This window comes from Solea solea, chromosome 1 (assembly GCF_958295425.1).
Source record: "Solea solea chromosome 1, fSolSol10.1, whole genome shotgun sequence".
NCBI classification, from domain to species: Eukaryota; Metazoa; Chordata; class Actinopteri; order Pleuronectiformes; family Soleidae; genus Solea; species Solea solea.
The window spans coordinates 20,104,052-20,112,230 of NC_081134.1; positions in this window are offsets into that span (position 1 = coordinate 20,104,052).

Below are 8,179 nucleotides of genomic sequence, written 5' to 3' on the forward strand. Positions count from 1 at the left end.
ATGGAGAGAGACTCAAACCGAAAACACGGAAACAAATAAAGAGAGAACTCACAGCGCTTTTGTACGACTGCCAAACAATTCATCAGTGGAGTGAAGGTGAAGCAGAGCAGCAGTGCAGCTAATAGGCACGTCTCTTTTTGTGTGTGTGTGTGTGTGTGTGTGTGTGTGTAACACACACTCGTGTGTACTTTGAACTTTTGGCTCTCCAAGCCATTGGAGAGTCGGGAGGAGATAAGGACCCCGGCAAATGAAGGTCGTTTTTTTTTCCCCCTTCACATTCATACATATGAAGAGATGGATAGTGATTGGTTGGCACAGTGTGTGTCGGAGCCTGTCCACTGGAGGACGTCAGCACTGCGGGGAGTCTGGAGTTTGACTGCCTGCAGGGCTGTCAGCTGTCACTCTGTCCGCTCTCTCAAGCTCTCTCTCTCACACACACGCACCTCAAGGTCGAATGTCAAAGCACATCAGGAGGCTGTTGCAGACATGTGGACAAACGAACATTTGCCGCTCTGCACAGGGACGGGTGAATACACCGGGAGCTCTTCGGACATCTGCCTGCTTTCTATTTTTATAGAACTAATTTGATTAACATCACGCAGCCAAACGCTACGCGACTGAACGTGGCAACTCTGCCCCTCATCACGTCGTTCTGAGGGGATAACGAGCAGATACATTAATAAATAATGTAATGTCAAGATAGTTTTTTGTTAATTGCCTGCACAGATTTAATATTCCATTACACCCAAATTCAAAGTCTTCTTGGTTTTGTGTTTAATGGTTGGTAAAATATTCCATGTGCAAACATTTTTTTGGGGTCTAAGGGTTTTTTATGAAGTCCTCTGCAGGAGCAAGTTAACTTATACTGAGTCTGGGTTTTTTTTTTGTACTCGCTCAGTGAAAATGCATAACAAAGTCTGATCCTTACATCCACTCTTTCACATTTCTGGCTGCCACTGGGGAGCTGAATTGGAAAGAGCCATCTGTCCAGGCCTTGAGGAACGGAACGGAGCGTAGCTGTTTCTTTGGCAGATCCACGACATGATATTGACCTCACTGATGTTTCCAATTAGACGCTAGTTTGCTTTAAAAAAAAAAAGAATGTCTCTCTTGGGAGTCCGAGTGGTTTCTTTCAGCCTTCAGGCAGCAACTTCTCTCCACACAGTGACTATTGTCACACCCCCCCCCCCGTCTTCTCCTCTTTACTCCTTTTCAACTGCCAAACTGAGTCAGCCTGCAAAATAAAAGAGTGGACTGAGTGGGCCATTCACACAAGAGGCCACACACTGTGCGTGCACGTGTGTAGGTGTGTGTGTGTGTGTGCGTGCGCGCACGTCTTGAGCAGCTTATCTTGGTGACATCAGAAAGACATGGTGGCTCAGAAAGGGTCGCATTCTTCACCACAGAGGCATGTTGTTTAAGCCGAGGTCTTAAAGCATCAAACATAAGCATATGACATTTCCTATGAGTCGGAATCAGCTTACTGGCTACGAGAGAGAATTAAAAGTTTAGCACGAACAATAGCGCGGACGCACAACACTGATTACACGCTAACGTTCGGTAGTTAGTCTGGTTGAACGTGACTATGACCTGGACGACTGAGAACCTTCGCTGACCTTAGTAACAAACCTATATAAATGCATGCAAACTGCCATTGTTGCAAATGAGTCGAGTGTTTATCTAACGACGAGCGGTGGAAGGGTTTGCTTGTGTGTGTGTGTGTGTGTGTGTGTGTGTGTAATAAGATCTGATTTTATTGATCCTCTGCTGGTGCCAGACTAAAATATCTTGCACCGTTAAACTTGCAATGATCTAATAATGTTTCTAATATAGAAGCACGTACATATGCAGGTTATTACAGTATATGCACTTTGCTATAATTAAACTATAGATTCAGACGCACACTCACAGACCGCACCTGCTCAGCTCAGCTGCTATCGTATCCACAATGCAATGCATTTACACATGTAGACGTGAGCGTCGCGATGGACAGGAATGGGGATTTAAATGATTCTTAACCTGGTGTAATTGTCGGTTCCAGTACCGCTGATCTCCTAGGACTTTCACACACACACACACACACACAAACAACCTCAAGGCAGTGCAGAGAAGGGTCTGGAAAAGCGAGTGTAGTTCGCCTACAGCGGAGACAGCGATGATCTGTGGATGACTGCAAAAGAAAAATTATACAGCCGAGCAGCAGTTAGTTCTCTGGGCGAAAATGACTTTCCGAAAGGCACCACATGTGGATCCTTGAAGCAGATGGGCTCCAGCAGCAGCAGCAGCAGCAGCAACAGAGGACCACACTGGGTGTTAATCCCATCAGCTAAGAACAGGAAACTGTGGCCCTAATTCATGCTGGCTCATTAAAATAGGGCACAAGTGGATTGTGGAAATGTTTTCAACCTCCGTCCTTACACATGGAACACATGTGGGAAGTTTAAAATCTGCAAACAATCATCGACTGTACAACACGTTCAGAAATCGCCGTTCTCCACTCGGTTTGTCTGAATCGTGCACCTGCTCCAGAGCAAAACAAATGTGAAATCCCGAGCGGAGGATTTCCATTATGTCTGCGTCAGTGTTCACGCATGAATAATGCAGACATGCCTGTTGACATCTCATTAATTGATAGAATCCGCCCGGCTCGCTACCTTCAACCTTCTTGGCATGGATAAATGGGAGAATGAAGTACTACTGTGTGGTGGTGGTGGTGAGGAGGGAACTGCTCGTGCACACACGCACACACACACACACACACACACATATGCAATGATAGATGATAGAGTCTGAGAGAGAGTGAGTGAATTAGAAAAAGATCAATTGCATTTATTGTGGAGAGAATATAGTCTTTGCTGTTTACACTCTGGAAGGAAGTGAAACACCATGAAAATGGTGCCATGATGCGTTAAATGTTTCCTATATGAAGGAGAACTTCCCCCCCAGGGACTGAACACTCTCATGGTAGTGGAACAAGAAGTTGGCTTTTCTCATGATGGGATTGGTGAATGAGCTGCGTCCATATTTCCACACTGAGATTTTATATTTGCCGTGCTGTGCGGACACAGAAATCCATTTCGTCAATTCCAATTTTCAAATCAGATTTGCGTCACTGTGGCGCGTGGTCCTAGATCGCAATTATATCCGATATGTGATCACACGACATGAGTGAGAAGTTTTTGTCTGCACTCCTGGACTGAGCGTCAATGTCGTCAACTCGCAGTTTCACTTACAAATATGACGTTTTCTACGACTAGCAGTTCATTTCAGAATCACCTAATCAAGGTTTTGTTTCATCCACAAAATCAAAATTAATTAGTTTAAATGATTTTTTTCTTTGAATTCCTTTGAAACTAATCACATTTAAGAAGCTGGACACACACACACACACACAGAGCTTGTTTTAATTATTTCTAGAAACACTAAATTCCACACCGACGATTAACAGATTAGATTAAAACAGTTGACAATCAATTTAGAATCGATGAATCACTTCACGCTGCTGTTGCTGATGACGCAGTGCAGTGCACACATTAGAGTCTTTTCAGAGGACAGACGGGTTTACATAGACGTCATCATTCTGTAATGAAATGACTGTAATTGGAGTAATCTGTGAACTGTGACTTGTCGCCAAACCTTAGTCTCACCCTCGCCCTGAAATGTGTCGATTGGTTTTCAGGTGTTTTTCAAGGATGCAATCAAACAAACAGAAGTTTCCTTCCCCCCTCTGTATCAAACTCAACATAATACCGACGCACAAACACGTGTGATCTACTCATGATGGATTGCTCCCATTGCGGCGCGACTCTCTGGTTATGGCGCAGATGCACCAGATGTACGAGTGGCGTAACGCCGTGTTGGCAGGGAGATCCGTTTGCCGGATGATTTACTGCTCCGGCGTTAAATGAAACCGTTTACTCCACACTATTTGTGCGACTCTTTACCAGCTGGATTAACTGTGCGCTTGATGCAGCGGAGATATTCATTTCAAATAATAAATGGACGCGTTTGTATCCGGCCCGCATGTAGTACATCATCACAACTAAAGAACACCAATGCCTCTTTCCAGACTGTGCAATTTCAGCAATCGCATGTGATCATTACAAATCACTCTGTGTGGCGTGGATCTAATAAACTCGGCCGTATAGGCTGTGATGCATATTAGTACAGGAAATACAAATGTGGTGGCAGGTTGCGGAGTGGCGCACACACACTGTGAGGTAATTGGACATCTTTTTTCGACATCTATGCGCGACATCGTTAGTCGCGGGACCGAGGCGACGGCCATCTTTGAACCTCCCTGGAGTCTTTGTGGAGATTTGAATAAATATTCAGTCGCTCTTAACGAACGTCCTCCCATCATGGTTTGAGCCAACGTCACCACCTGCTCCTGTACCCGCCCATTATATGAGCATGGACAACAGTCACACTGATGTTTTATTAATGTGTGCTCCTTGTGGTTGCACTGTGCCATGTCTTCAGGCACACTGCGATGGATCTATTGTAACTACATGGGGTCTAGAGGGATTTAGTGCTGTAACATGAGGGAAAACCAGGAGCCTTTTGTGCCACATTTCTGCCACAATCACACACATTTGATCCTCGTATGATTGGGCCACAAGACGCAGATTAAACTCCGCACACAAATGACCCGGGGGGTTAATTCTGCAGTTGTGCGCATCAGTCCAGGAGCGGCAGGTACAGGACACTTTAAATACAAACACATTGAGGAGGAGGAGCCTGATTCCAAATCTCATCCAGTTACTTTGAATATTTAATCTTAAATCCATTTGTTGAAAAACAGAGGCCAATGGCTCAAGAAGCTGTGTGTGTTTGAAGACATTAAATAAAATATCCATGTTTTATATATACTTGTCCCATGTGTTCCACATATGAATTCAATGGGACAAATCAATTGTTTTGGTTCCACAGCAGCAAAAACAGTGCATTGGTTGTCGATACTGTGAGATTTCATAAGAACAGGGAGCGTGGAGAATATAATTCTCCTTCTTGTCCTGTGTTTAATAATAGTCCACGTTCAATACAGTGGCTTCAGATTGTGTTCAGACCCACTTACCTTTTTGCAAAATCATGTTACGTATGTCCTGCTTTAGATGGATTGGTATCCCTCTATGTCCTCTGTGAGTCGCTAAATATGTACCTGTGTCATAATGAGAAAAACGAAGTATTCAGCAGACCTAATAATCAGTATTTGATCGTCCCTTTTGGCAGCAGATGCCGCTTTGTGTCTTCTTGGGCAATTGTCTATAGATTTTGTACATGGATTTTGCTGTGCATCCCATTCTTCCAGGCAGATCCTCCCAATCTCTGTCACACTGGATGGGAAAGCCTCCCTGAAATGTCATCTCACAGTCTCTCCGCAGCTGTTCTGTAGGATTTAAATCCGGGTTTTGTCTGGATTTGGTCTGCAGCCAGTGTTGTGTGTGTGTGTGTGTGTGTGTGCTTTGGGTCACTGTCACGCTGAAAGGTGACCCATTGCCACAGTCTAAGATCTTGTTCACTGTGGAGTTTTCTTGGAGTGGCTCTCTCTCTGTATTTGGCCGCGTTTATTTTCTCCTCCACTGTGACCCGTCTTCCTGTCCCTGTCGCTGAGAAAAAAAGCCACACAGCGTGTCGCCGCCACGCCACCACGCCGCCGTGCTTCACCATATTAGCCAGATTATGAGCCCGGCCTCCAGCGATAGCAGTAAGAGTTATGCTGAATGGGATTAATTATGAATTGACCACTCAGATTTAATTGAGACAACACTTTTCACACAAAGTGATGTGAATCAAAGTGCTCTGTATAATAACTAAGAAAATTACGGACGATAATGAGATGATCAACTAATTCTTGCAATCACTTTCTAAATAAGAACGGGAGAAATAAAGTCCAGATTTCTAAAAGTCTCTAATCTTGACAGTTCTCTAATCCGTTCGGACTTTTCCATTTTCCACGGTGAAGTCAATCAGGAGGTTAGCGCATATATTGATTAGCCACCAGGGGGAGACTATGCTGGTTGCATACATAACACTGCTTGATTAGAAGTCTATGGGAAAATGAGCCTCACTCTCACTTGATTTATCACATCAGTGAACACTTTCCCGAGGAGTTAATGGTGTCAGGTCTTCTCCGACAGATGATAAAAAACACGCCGTGTTATTGAACAGCTTGGATTGTCCAGTAGGTGCCTGGTTGCAGGTGACGTGTGGACCTGCCTCCATCTGGGATTCTCTGCCAATGCCGACACTGATTTTATTAGAGTTTTCTATATTTAGTTTGTGTGTAGCCACTTGTTGCCAGCCATCATTATGTACAGAGTAGGTGTCGTGGAACTGTGCCCAGAGCACTGACTCTCTCTCTCTCTCGCTCTCTCTGAACTGTCCTGTGTTTGGTGCGGGCCTCCTGCGATGCTGCAGAGGCTGTAAAGTCACATTAGGGGGCGTGTCGTGTATAACTAACTGTCAATCCAATTGCAGATATTTGCTTATTGTCTTATCTAGTCACATGTGTTATCTTGAAGTGCAGCGTGTTGAGCTCTTAGGGCCAACATACTCCAGATACCTGACTGAACACAAGTGCCTTTTCTCTCTATTGGATTACAGACAACTTTTTATTACTAAAGTGTATCGCAAAAGGAAGCTTTGATCTGATACAGAAGTGGTGGAGTGGGGTTTCTTGTAAGCACTCAGAGGGAGTATAAAAGAGGAACATGATGAATGAAGTGATTATGGACTGGTGTTTCAGAGAGAGCAAAAACACCCGCTCCAAGAGCAAAAAAAAATACATATATATATATTTGACTGCTCGGGCAATTTTCCTTAATAACTCCACAGTTGACGCTCCGAGCTCAGAGCTTTTAGAATAGAAGCATTATCAGGATGTATTAGATCTTCACCCGTATTTTAGCTGAGTGCCGGGGTTTAGATCACACCTTGTGACACATGTGGCCTGATGTTGGGACACATTTTAAGCAAATTTCCCCTGCGATACCCAGGTTGTGTTACCATCATCGCACAGTTCAGTTTTGGACCGTACGGTGCGGTTAGAACTGTAAAGCCCTGGGTCAGGCTCAGGGTTTCAGTACCTTCACCTGCGTCAGCGACGTATCTCAAACAACGACATCGAACGCAACGGATTTTTTTGATTGACAGGTAAGTGGCAGGCTCGACTCAGAACTTCATGGGAGACGGGCTTGATTCCTCCCGCTTCCATAGCGATAGTGGCACGCCAGAGAAATTTATATTATATTTTTTTTTCAGCGCGAGAAATACAATGTGTGGCGGGACCAAAGACCGGAAAGTGTGACTACCACGCTCAATGCGTGAAACTAGCTCCCCCCGTACCGTAAAGGTACTCCGAGGGAACGGTACTGAAACATGGAACAGTTATTTTTAATAATAATATTTTTATTTTGGTACTATTCCTAATGGAAATGTTTCTCATTTACATCGCAGGTCTGTTGCTTTGCTCGCTTTGTGACGATGAGAGATGTACTGGTGACGAGTGTCAGCGAAACAAAACATGTTCTAAAAACACAATACCTGGTGAGTTTGGCACGTGAAGTACAGTCAGTGTTACTGAGTGTTAGGGACAACAAGGAGGAACCGAGTTAGGAAAGGATGTGAGGGGGCAAGTGTGAGGCAAAACAAGTGTGTATTGGGCTTTATTGTGCATTTATTATGTTGAAGCTACAGGAAACTTGAGAGTCCGTAGCAGACAGCTGCAATTCAGCCTAATGACAGGCCCTTTCCTAATGATCCTTGAAGGGATAGTTATTTGCTTTCTTGCCAAGAGTAAGATGTGAAGCTCAATACCCCTCTCATGGCTCTGTGCTAAATAGTAGGAAGCTGAAGCCAGTGGGCGATTGACTTAGCTGAGCATGAAGACTGGAAATGCGGGATAAAACAGCTCGCCCCCTTTGAAGCTCACTAATTCAAATGTCACATCCCATTTGTTAGGTGGTGGCAAAAGAAAAAGCTAAAGCATTGATTTTTAATGATGAATATTTTTCAGATCATAGGGCTGCTTCAGGAAACTGTCTCTTTTTTTATTGCTGCTTGGTACAGGGATGGAGAACATCAGGCCTCCAGGCCTGTGAGACAGTTTGATCTGATGCAAGACAGTTCATTAAAAAAAAAAAAGGCAACTCGAAAATACAAATCCCACCCAAGCTGA